The sequence below is a fragment of the Nicotiana tomentosiformis genome, chromosome 4, assembly GCF_000390325.3.
Source record: "Nicotiana tomentosiformis chromosome 4, ASM39032v3, whole genome shotgun sequence".
Lineage (NCBI taxonomy): Eukaryota > Viridiplantae > Streptophyta > Magnoliopsida > Solanales > Solanaceae > Nicotiana > Nicotiana tomentosiformis.
The window spans coordinates 73,505,742-73,518,514 of record NC_090815.1 but is presented as its reverse complement, the minus strand read 5'-3'; the positions used below and the strand labels follow the sequence as shown (position 1 = coordinate 73,518,514).

General features: G+C 38.7%; 1 long non-coding RNA gene across 1 annotated transcript; it reads left to right on the top strand.

Annotated features, from left to right (window-relative positions):
• The first annotated feature begins 1,076 nt into the window (after positions 1 to 1,076).
• LOC104089621 (uncharacterized) lies at positions 1,077 to 3,928 on the top strand. Its single transcript, XR_011415458.1, has 2 exons — positions 1,077 to 1,443; positions 3,659 to 3,928. It is a non-coding gene; the product is annotated as an uncharacterized lncRNA (long non-coding RNA).
• The last annotated feature ends 8,845 nt before the right edge of the window (positions 3,929 to 12,773 follow it).

The window sequence follows — 12,773 nt, the reverse complement described above, 5'->3', positions numbered from 1 at the left end:
AATTTCCCCTAATTTTTCAATAATCTTTCCTTAATCTTAGAACTTATAATCCTTCCTAAATCCATATTCCATTCATGCAATACATGCCTAAAGTCGGGACAAAATTGGTCCTGGGTCAATTTCTTTGTCCGAAAACTCATTCATCGTCTCTGGTCAAAGAGGGGCGGATGTTGACGACCAATTATGACCCTCCCTTTTGAAATTAATTTATTTATACTTAATGATTTACAGTAAATGTGTTGAAAATATTTTCTAATCAATAATACCTATTTTATACATAATTAGTAATTAATAGTGTTGAAACTAATAATTTTGTATTACATATATTACCTTCCTATTTTTGAAATTACTAAAATAACTTCTATATTTTTTATACCCAAGTTTTATGAATAATTCAACAAACTAATTCTTGATTTTTAATTAATTCATGTATTATTCAATTTAATCAAAAATTAACTCCACAATTTGAATAAATAAAGTATTTTAATAAATAAATAATTAATTACAGTAATTTATGGAGTATTTGATGATTATATTTTTGTTACAGTTAATTACGATTAACTAAGCTTAATTAAATTAATTTTAAAGGGGTTAAAGCTTAAAAGGTTATAATTGCAAAAGAATCAATTAAACATAATGTGGCTAGTTATTAAACCAATTTCAGCCCAAACACTAGCCCAATCCCCACCTGACCTAGTCCGGAATCCCCTCTACGTTCCACCTTGGCGATCCGCCCAAACCTCTGAAGGCCAATAGAATTGCGCCACGTCACTCTTCAATCCCACTAACATAAGAAGCACAAACGCATCTAGACCATTTATCCAATTGATCAACGGTCCACAATTAACCTCTATTTTTCTTTTATTTTTAACTCTTACTAGATTTCATCACAACCATTGGATTATAAGAATACAACGGCCCCCGTTTTTCACATATTAAAATTTTACCAACCTTAATTTACCAAAAAAATCAGAGCCGTTGATCAAATGATCCAACGGCTAACATTCCATCTCCCACTTTAATCCCACCTAAAACCTAAACCCTAATTCATTTACCTAAAATCGGCCACCCCTAATTTCCCCTTTGCCTCTCTTTTTTCTCAAACCTATCAAACCCTATCGGTCTGAATCCTTGCACAAATTTGTGCAAGGTCACTTGAATCAACCACGAAATCATCCATCTTGTCCCTATAATCTGCCAATCCAGCTGGTTATGTCCATTTCCACCAATAAATTCATAAATCCCAAATCTGAAAACCCTAGACCTAAAGTGAAATCTCAAATCGTCTGCATCTCCGTTATGATCTATCAAATCCATGACATGCATGGTTGTTTCTTCCACATCATCATCATTATTCTTTGTCTAGAGGTCAAATGTAGTGACCTATGGACTGGTATTTTGTCAGATGGTTTCTAATCTTCAACGGCCATCCTACATGCCCAGGTAAATATTTTGTACTTTTCCCTCTATTCTTCACTGCTTTTACTCCCTCTCTATCATCACCAACCCCATCATCATCTTCCACTCAAAATTAAAATTGCTGAAAACCCTAGGCATTGAATACCACGATAAATTGGAGCTTTAATGGCTCACCTAATAAAATTACCAACATAACATCCATGTTTTCATCATCAACTTCTCACTGGTTTTCTTTTCCTTCTCCGATTCTAAGTTTTGTTGCTGTCTGAGCTCAAGTTTGGATTTTTAAACGACTAAACAAATGGTTTTCGTTTGCTTTGCTACTCCGTAGAAGGTTAGTGTACACTGACCCTCCCTTTCTTTGATTATTCGTATTGTTTGTGCTTACCATCCATGTTTCTGTTGATTACTCTCATCTATGATATGTGTTATTATGTTTGCAATTGATTATCATGTATTGAACTTATGTGTAACTCTCAGTGTTGGAACTAATGGATTCCTGATAATTTGCGACTATTCAATGTTAGCTGGTTATTCTGTATTAATGTATGAACTTCATCAAATAAATATTTTTCCTAAAATGAATAACTTAAGTCCTCTTGTACTTTCTGCAGTATCTAAGAGACTGTGATAATTTTATGTGTGTTTTATAAACTGAACTATTACATTAGTTAGTCTAACTCAAGCTGTGCTTTTCCTTGATGTCTTGTTAAAAGTTATATCTGCCACATATGTGTTATACTGTTTCTTGGGCTAGCAATGCTATATAATTAGATAACATACATCCAAAACTGATCTCCATCATGTTATTCATGTTATACACACTTAACTTGTCTGCTTGGGCTCATTTATCTACCACTGAAACCATGTTTATTCTATATATTTATACCCACATGTTCTTGTGATTCAAACCTCTGTAATGAACTCACTAGACTGATTTTTAAGTCATCTTCTCATCTGATATACTCTGTAATCTTGTGGTCTTTTACAAACATCATTGTGTACATGTTTGAGTATCTTCTGTTAGATTCTACACTTATGTGTTTTGTTCATGGACTTCATGTTTGCCTTTTCATTTAAGAGATATTCATGCTTGAGCTATTATACTCTTCACTTGAAACTATACTATCATATGAACCTAAGGGAAACTTATTAATCCATGTTTGTCCAGTCTAAAGGGTTGTGGTCCTATACGTGGTTGATATTTTTGGTTGTAAAGGTTTAACTGTGTGTTTGAACATTTTCTAGGAACATGATTAACTAGAAACCATATTGTGAAGTCTAAGTCAGATTAAATTTGACTCTGTGGGAGCACTTCTGTTGTTTAATTTCATCTCTCGGGAATCTGATTAAGGTTGATTATTCTACATGTGTGAAGGAATTTTAGATTGTTCTGAGTACAGTCTAAATGATTGTTAGTGCATTATGAACTTAATTAAGGACCTACCACCATAATCAGTAAATTTAGCATGCATATCTCTCTCACCCCCTCCCCAAGGATCACTTCACCCAGAATTTTATTTAAACTTGTAATAGTCTACTGTTGTTTGCTCCGAAACTCTTCCTATTCTGCAACTATGATCAGTCTCCTTGAATGTTCTAATACATATTATAAATGAATGACAGAATGTCCTTGGACATTGTTAGTACCTGTAAAACTTAACCTTTACCTTCTGGGCTCTAATTCTAATGCTAATGGTGTAATTCAAAAGGTGCTCATGTTTCTGTATTTTGATGATATCTTTGTGTCTTTTGGACTTCCTGTGTACTTGAACGTTTGTGCCTATTCCTACTTTCATATTGATTGTTAAGACCTCGTTTGTATCTAAACCTTTGGGAAAGAGTGAGTGTGAGTGATTAAGGGTATTTGGGATGGGACTTAGTTTATGATTAAGGTGTCGTTCCCTAACACAAGTATTGCTCGGGGTCCTTGAGACCCTTGTGAACTCTGAAGAGCCAGGGATTCCAATGGTACCTTATTCATGAATAAGGTCTTGTCTTAATCTCTTAATCTTTAACTCTCATTAATCCTCCTAGGATTAATACAAATAAAGGTTGATCTTCACCCAAACAATGTCTACTTGTTACATCTTTGTCTTATTTGGCCTCATGTTCGCTTTACTGTACTCTTAATCTCATTTGTATGTTACAACTTATTTATTGGTCCTCATGTGGCATCACTAATGGTTTCTATACATCTTTGTATGCATGTTCGAATTTGGGCCGCTGAGTTCTTTAGAAGTCAGTCCCAAGTTCCAGCCCAGGGTCCATGTTGTTGTAATCTGTCGCTGCTGCATTTTGAAGTTTGTTGATCCTGCACTCCCTTTGGCCCAATTTTGAGTCCAGTCCCTTTCCTCTCTCACTCTTAAAATAAAAACGAACTTGTTATTTAATCTTTGTATATGTTATGATACTAACACTAATATTGAATGTTCCATTTATGCCTTAATCATTTTTAGGAACCTAGGCAAAACCAAGCTCATAGATAAATAAAAGAGAATTTGAGTTTACTTCCGTATTCATTAGAGTATTTCAAAGCACTTACTAATAATAAAAGGTATCGTTCTTTATTTATCACTAAATCTTTTACAAAGTCTTCTGATATTGAACAGATTTTAAAAGGAAACAGTTCCTCCTTGAAAACAGAACTAAACAAAATATTTCAAAGCAGTTTTTTTTCAACAAATCAAGCCAAACGTTGCCGGTAACTCGCGATTAATAAATCTCAACGTGTTTTAAAAGGACACAACTCTGTTTTGAAAATCAATCCTCCAAAGGTATTCTCATGACATGTCTATTTTTAAATAAACATATCATTTCAAAAGACAAATGTTTGAAACATAAGCACATTTTTACAAGTCCTTTGTAGATGTAAACATTCCAGAAGACCCTTTTACAAACTACAAGTATTTTACAAAACCCATGCCCATTTTTTTAAAGTGCATATATAACCTTTTCTTCAAAAAACAAGTAGGCTTTTAAACAAGATTTAGAATAGACCACAAACCTTAAGTACTAAACGAGATAGACTGTAGACATCCACTTCCCTAAACTTAGTCCAAGTCCTATAGAGCTACCTCATGTAGATTCTAGGGAGTGCCTAACACCTTCTCCTTAGAAGAACAAGAACCCTTACCTAAATCTCACCGGCTAATAGACTAATAGGATAATAATCTAATAAATAAATAGGTGCCCTAGTATACCTTTATATATTAGGTGGCGACTCTCTTTCACCTAAAACAGGGAAAGCACTAGTTGAATCACATTTTGACTTGTATAAAATAGGGTGCAACATACATGGGACTAGGAAAGATCATGAGTTGTGAGAGATTAGGGGACAAATTCTGGCTTTGAATTGCCTACATACCTTGGGCTTAACAAGGATCAGACCTCATGTATTTCTGAATTGATGATTCAGAGAGAATTTCACTTGGAGGAATTTCCCCAATATCGTGTTATGACGATATTACAAGACGGGAAGATTTTGGTACCCAATGACTCTTGAATTGTAGATTGATTGTAAGATTTGAAAGACTTGACTATTTTGTAGATCTACTAGTCGAATTGAGTTGGCGTTTAGATCCTTGACTCGCTTATGAGTTTGTTGTCCCTCATAGCGGTGTAACTTGGTTTGTTGCTTCGAAGAAGTTCCACGTTGTAGTGTTTGGACCAGTAAAGATGATACACACATACCCATATCGTAATGCAAATACATTAAGATATGATGTAAATATACATGAATAATGATGCTTGGCTGCCGGATAGACGTTATTTGGGATCTTGGGAAGATGGGATGTCTCAATCTAAAGCCTCCGAGCTCTGGAACATTATTTGGGATGCCAGGGATGGCCCTTTGAATCTGACTTGATTGTTAGTCGGGTTGTGTATCATTCCTCAGTTGTCGGGGCATTTGAATCTCCACGTGATGGGAGTATCGCCACGTGATGGGAGTATCTCCGCATGATAGGAGTAGTTGACTTCGTATTTAAAGTTTTCGAATGATGAGAGTATCTCCATGCAATGGGAGTAGTTGAATTTGAATTTAAAATCTCCGCACGATGGGAGTTTCTCCATGTGATGGGAGTAGTTGACTTTGAATTTAAAATCTCCGCACGATGAGAGTATTCCCATGCGATGAGATTATTTTACTTTGAATGTAAAATGCCTATAAGCTGCACAAATAAAATGTTAAAACATTCAAGATAAAGCAGAGAAGTAAATGAGCATGCCCAAGAGATACTCTTGACTGTAGAACTAATTTATGGTCGTCAACCGGTGGAACGTGTAGAGAAATTGAATGGTCCATTCTTCAAATGGCGAAGTTGGCGACAAGGTTTGCAACTATCTACTAGGAATATCTAATGTGGCAGAGTGACAGTGATTTATGTACAAAGTGCTCCAATTGGCGGGGCGACCAATGCAATCTATACAAAGTGCTCCAGTTAGCGAAGCGGATGGTTTGCCATATATAGGGCTTTGATTGGCGAAGTTGATAATTTTCTATATACAAGGCTCTGATCGGTGGGGCCGACAACTTAACATGTACAAGATGCTGCGATTGGCACAACACGCGATTTAATATGTACAGGGCGCTTCGATTGCGTCGAAGACTTGACTCCGGAATACCATCAAAGAGTTCGAAGTTAGTCCTTAACTATTTGAGAAAACTGAATTGAATAATAAAGGTGAGATAGGGGCTCATGAAATTGTAGTGGGGCCATTATTGACTCCGGTATGCTCTGGTATCCTTTGGTTCCTGTCAATCCTGTGCTCAAAGAAAACTCATAGTGTGGGAGGCATTGATTTTTGTTGATCATAGACCTGGCCTTGCCCCGGATCTAGTGGGTTATACCACGAAGTTCGGTAGGTGGAAGAGTAGAATTTCTAAAAAGCTATTTTTAAAAATTGTTTATGCTTATGGCAAACATCGTTGTTCTTGATTATGACATGTTAAGAAGTCCTTTCTGATGCGAGTATCATTTCTGGATGGCTCTGTCCTGTTGATGACGATTTCCTAGCTATTCCCCTAATGATGTAGCTTCTTGCCATCGAAATCAAGTCCTAATCTAAACAATGCATTACAAAGGCTTTCCTATGGTTATAACCGAACCTTTTCAGGTTGCCTACGTATTTAAGAGAAATCGGGTCTGAACATAGTTCGGGGATAATAAAATGAGGAGATGAAATGGGATGGAATGAAAAGAAATGACCGATCCTGACTCAAGAAGCCTACGTATCCAAATGTAATCAGGTCAAAACATAGTTCGATTACAATAGATACAAAGTGGTAAATTTTGAAATGATATGGATGAGTCTCTCTCGGACTACCTACGTATCCAAATGGAATCAAGCCAAAATATAGTTTTATTATAATGGATGACTGAATCCGATGTGATTTCCTACGTATTCCTACCAAAGGAAATCTAGTCGTGGCGTAGTTCCAAATACATGTAAAATGACATTTGGATTTTCTATTACAAGAGGGGGATCGGACCCTATGTGGGTTGCTTACGTATCCCACTATGGGAATTTAGGTCAGGCGTAGTTCTGTTACAACAAAACCCTAATTCTATTGTCTTTAAATGTAGTATCTCTTGACTGCGTCTGATTTGATAGGCTTCGTGCTGACTCTGTCATCCATTTCTACTAGGATTAATTCTTCTCCCGATAATACTCGATGGACCACATAAGTACCTTTCCAATTTGGCGCGAACTTCCCTTTGGCCTCTTCTTGATGGGGGAATATCTTTTTCAAATCCAGTTGCCCCGGTGTGAACTGCCGAGGTTTCACCTTTCTATTGAATGCGTTAGCCATCCTATTTTAATATAGTTGACCATGGCACACTGTGTTCATTCTATTTTCATCAATGAGCATGAGTTGTTCTTGCCTGACACGTATTCATTCTGCATCATCTATCTTCTTGGATAATTCTCATAGATGGTATCTTGACTTATGTGGGTATCACAACTTCTGTGACATATAATAACATGTATGGTATTTTCCGAGTAGATGTCCTTATGGTAATGTTGTAACCAAGTAAGGCAAATGATAGCTTCTCGTGCAATTGCATGTGATTGTCCACTATGTTCTGCAAGATCCTCTTGATGTTTTTGTTGGCTGCTTCAACTGCTCCATTCAATTGTGGCCTATAGACTGTGGAATTACGGTGGAAGATTTTTAACTTCTCACAAATATCCCTCATGACATCGCTATTGAGATTGGTTGCATTGTCAATTATGATCGACTCTGGAATCCCGAATCTGCAGACTATGATGTTACGGACGAAATCAGCCACACATTCTTTATGACAGCCTTGTATGTGGAAGCCTCGACCCATTTGGTGAAGTAATCGATAGCTACCAAGGTGAAGCGATACTCATTCGATGTAGCGGGTTCTATAGGTTCAATCATATCCATACCCCAAGCGGCAAACGGTCAAGGAGAACCCATTACGTTTAACTCATTCGGCAGAACGCAGGTGAAATCCTTGTGAATCTGACACTGGTGACACTTCTGCACATAGCGAATGCTATCACTTTCCATGGTCATCAAAAAGTATCCGGCGCTCAATATCTTCTTGGCTAAGGTGAAACCGTTCATGTGAGGCCCACACGTTCCTGTATGTATTTCTTCTAATAACCTAGTTGCTTCAGCAGTATCTACACAGCTTAACAGATCCAAATCCGGGGTCCTCCTATATAGTACATCCCCGTTAAGGAAAAAGTGATTGGCTAGTCTTCTTAATGCTCACTTCTAACCATTAGTGGCACTTTTTGGGTATTTTCTTATTTCGAGGAACCTTTTGATGTTATGGTATCAAGGCTTACCATCTAGCTCTTCATCCACATGGAAACAATATGCATGTTGATCTTGAATCTCTATCTCAAAATGGTTGATGTAATTCTTGTCCTAGTGCGGAATCATGGATTACAAGGTTGTGAGAGCATCGAAAAACTCATTCTAGATTATGGGAACATATTTGTACTCGATCTTGGTGAACTGCTTACACAAATCTTTCATGCAATGTAAGTATTGAAAGATCTTGACATTATTAATGGTCCATTCACCCTGAACTTGGTGTATCAGCAAATCAGAGTCTCCTATGACCAAAAGTTCCTTGAAGTTCATGTAGACTTCCATTCTAATCCCGAGAATGCATGCCTCATACTCAGACATATTATTTGTGCAAGGGAACCTTATCTTAGCTGAAGTCGGATAATGTTGTAACGACTCAGAAAGTAGGGCTGCCCCAATTCCTACTCCCTTGATATTTGCCGCTCAACCGAAAAACACTCTCCACCCTGGATATGACTCTGAAATGTCCTCCCCAGCAAACACACTTCTTCATCTGGGAAATATGTGGTAAGTGGCTCGTAATCCTTGTCCACCGAGTTTTCTGCAAGATGATCGTCCACTGCCTGTACTTTGATGGCTTTCTACATCATGTACACGATATCGAACTCACTAAGAAGAATCTTCCATTTAGCTAATTTTCCCGTAGGCATCGGCTTTTGTACGATATACTTGAGCAGGTCAAGTTGGGATATCAAATACATAGTATATGTCGATAGGTAATGTCTTTACTTCTGAGCGATCTAGGTCAAAGAGAAAATGGTTCGTTCCAACAAGGTATATCTGGCTTCATACGGTGTAAAACTTATCGCTCATGTAGTAAATAGCCTGCTTCTTCTTTCCAGTCTCATTGTGTTGTCTCAACACACATCCGAATGCATTATCCAAGATGGACAAGTATAGTAGCATCGGCTTCCCAGGTTCAGGAGGAACTAACATTGGCGGACTCGACAAATACTCCTTGATCCTATCAAAAGCTTTATGACATTCCTCTGTCCACTTCATAGCGGCATCTTTCTTCAACAACTTGAAAATGGGTTCACATATTACTGTTGATTGGGCTATGAACCTGCTGATGTAATTCAATCTTCAAAGGAAGCTCATCACGCCCTTCTTGCTTTTGGGTGAAGCTGTGAAGGCAAGTCTTGAATTGCCTTGATGTTTGAGGGGTCCAGCTCTATTCCTTTTCTACTGACGATGAAACTTAACAGTTTTCATGTGAGAATTCCAAATGCACACTTTGCAGGATTCAACTTTAAATTATACCTTCACAACCGCTCGAAGAACTTCTTTAAGCCATTCAAGTGATCCGCACTATTCTGAGACTTGATGATGACATCACCCACATATACCCCAATCTCCTTATGGGTCATGTCATGAAAGAGGGTCGTCATGGCCCTCATATAGGTAGCACCGGTGTTCTTGAGACTGAACGGCATGACCATGTAACAATAAACTCCCCATGGTGTGGTGAATGTTGTCTTTTATGCGTCCTCTTCGTGCATCAGGATCTGGTGATATCCTGTGAAACAATCCACGAATGATTGCAATTCATGTTTCACGTAGTTGTCAATAAGGATATGGATGTTTCATAGAGGAAAGTCATCCTTGGGGCTGGTTTTATTGAGATCTTGGTAGTCCACACACATCCAGATCTTCCCATCCTTCTTCGATACCGGTACGATGTTAACAACCATGTAGAATAATTGGTGACCCTCACCACATTCGCGTCTATCTATTTGGTGACTTCTTCTTTTATCCATAGACTCAAATCTGGTTTGAATTTTTTGGGTTTCTATTTGATTGGTGGTCTGGCGGGATCGGTGAGAAATCGATGCGTGATGATGTCGGTACTTAATACTGACATGTCTTCGTATGACCAAGCAAATACATCGATGTATTTTTGGAGGATCTCTACTAATTCTTCCTTCTGTTCTGCCTTTATATGGATACTGATTCGAGTCTCTTTCACATCTTATTCGCTTCCTAAATTAATCACTTTCGTCTCTTCGACGTTAGGCTTTTTCTGGATTTCTAACTGCTCGATCTCTTGCGGGTAGTTCTCAGGCATAATACTCTCATTTTACTCTTCATTGTCCGAATCGTTTTGCTCAAGAGTTTTGTTACATGTCATAATCGCGGAGCACGGGTTTTTATCAATTCGATTACTGAAAAGAAAAAATTGAGTATAAATAAAGATGAAGATGAATTCGCGATGATTTCCAAAAAATAATTCTTTTTATTTCATCAAAAGGACGTTTCAGCATTATAAAGAGGCAATTTGACAAAAAAGTATATGCATGGTTCCGGTCTCAATTGACCATGCATTTTTTAAATATTACTAAAATTCCACACTACCAAGACTCACAGCTAATCAGAGATGGACTAGTGGTCTAGTTCTGCAAGGTCTCTCCTGGTTCGGCATAACGACTGGTCGATGTCTTAGTATCAGCATTCCCGCAACATTCCTAGATCATGGCCATGAATAATCTTCCCATCTCGTCGATGATATTGTCTTCTGGTAATGAGCTTTGACCCGGGCCCAGAACACGCTCTAGTACGAAAACCTTCTTCCTAGGGATATTGTTATAGGATCTTCCGGTTGCAGGTTGATACCCTAAGCCAGCGGTACCTTTCTTCCCTCTGAGTTAAATTGGCTCTGTTATCCAATCTGATCGAGCCCCCAGCCCGGTTCTTGGTTGGTACCCATACTTCATCATTTCTCGCATTGCCATCTTTGAATGATATGCTGACTACATATTGTGATTCTGTTCATTCTTCTCCATTTTTGTTGCTTGCATGATCTTGATTTAATGGAAGGTGACCCCGTCCAATCCTTCTATAAAAGGAACCGCATGCTCCAAGTAAGCTGATCAGCTCACACTCGAATTTCATACACTGATAGAGAGTGGAAGGAACTTCCCCTGCCATATGTATCCAGGGCCTTCCCAGTAGCAGATTGCATGAAGACAAAATATCCCACACTTGAAACAATATCGGGAATTCAACTGGTCCAATCTATAAGGGTAGGTAAATCTCTCCTATGACATCCTTCTATGACCCATCAAAAGCCCTTACCCTCACATGGCTCTCTTTCACTTTCCTCAAATGAATGCCTAATTCCCGTAGGGTAGAGAATGGGAAAAGTTTTACTCCAGATCCCCCATCGACCAGTACTCGAGATACGACTTTGTTTCCACACTTGATCGTGATGTGCAGAGCCTTGTTGTGATCCATCCCCTCCACTGGAAGTTAATCTCTCCGAAAGGAAATTTTGTTTGCCTCGACCATCTTCCTAATGGTTGCTGCTAGTGTCTTACTGGTGGTATTGCTCGACACACTTACCCCGCTTAGAGATTTTACGAGAGCATCCCTCTGATTGTCCGAGCTCATCAACAAATCCATAATTGATATGTGGGAAGGGGTCTTCCTCAATTTTTCTTCTATGGTGTAATCTTTAACCGACATCCTTCTCTAAAATTCTGCTACTTCCACGTTGATTATTTTTCTCCTCTAATTCTGCTCCATATACGGATTCCCTAGGTTCACCTCTTCTTGAGCGTAACACCTTCCTGGCCTATTGTCCCATAAGAAGTTGGGTGTCTACCTTCTTTCCCTTCTCCTTCGACTCGTAAGTCCATGGAACTGTTTTATCTTTTCAACTCCTCCCATCTCTAATGGCGATGGTGGGACATTGTTGGTATGTCTGAACCATCACGGATGGTTTTAGCTGCACTGTGATTAATAGAGTTTTCCGAGGTGGTGTTCTTGCAGCTTCGGCATTTCCAATAGTAACAATAGTCCTTTTCAAGTCATAGTCCACGTCAAATGTAATCATGTTCGCTCCTTGGTTTTTGTGGTTTGGTAGTGTGCTACAGTTTACATTTGGTGGGGCTGGGGTGCATTGGCTAGCTCCACTCTTAATCAAGAGTTCGATCTCATTCTTAAATCTATAACAATCCTCGATGTCATGCCCAGGAACACCTGGATCATAGGCACAGCGAGTTGCTTGCATCGAAATACTTGGAGGGTTGTTCGGGGATTCTTCCTTCCACCGGGTATATTAGTGATGCTCTTTACAACCTTTCAAAAGATTGTTCTAAAGGCTCTGTAATTGGGGTAAAGTTTCTGGGGTTCCTTTCTACAAAGTTTGGGCATGGCCTAGGTGTATAGGAGGGTCTGTTTTGGTGGGTGGTGGTTTGGACGGGAGCATATGGTCGTGGTGGGTTTGGATGTATATTGGCTCGGGGCGGGTGGTAGTGGGGTTCATCATTGTAGTATGGTTGGGCATTATATATTGGGGTATAAGTGGGTTGGTGTGGAGGATGAGTGTTTGTGGGGTAGGAGTTGGTTCGACGATGAGGACTCGACTGATAGTAGGGGACGATCACCGTCACTTCTTCTTTTTTCTTCTTCCTACTGCCGATGCAACCAGATTGTATAGCTTTGCTAGCAACTTATAGCATGGCCATTGACTGTATCTTTCCTGACTTGATACCTT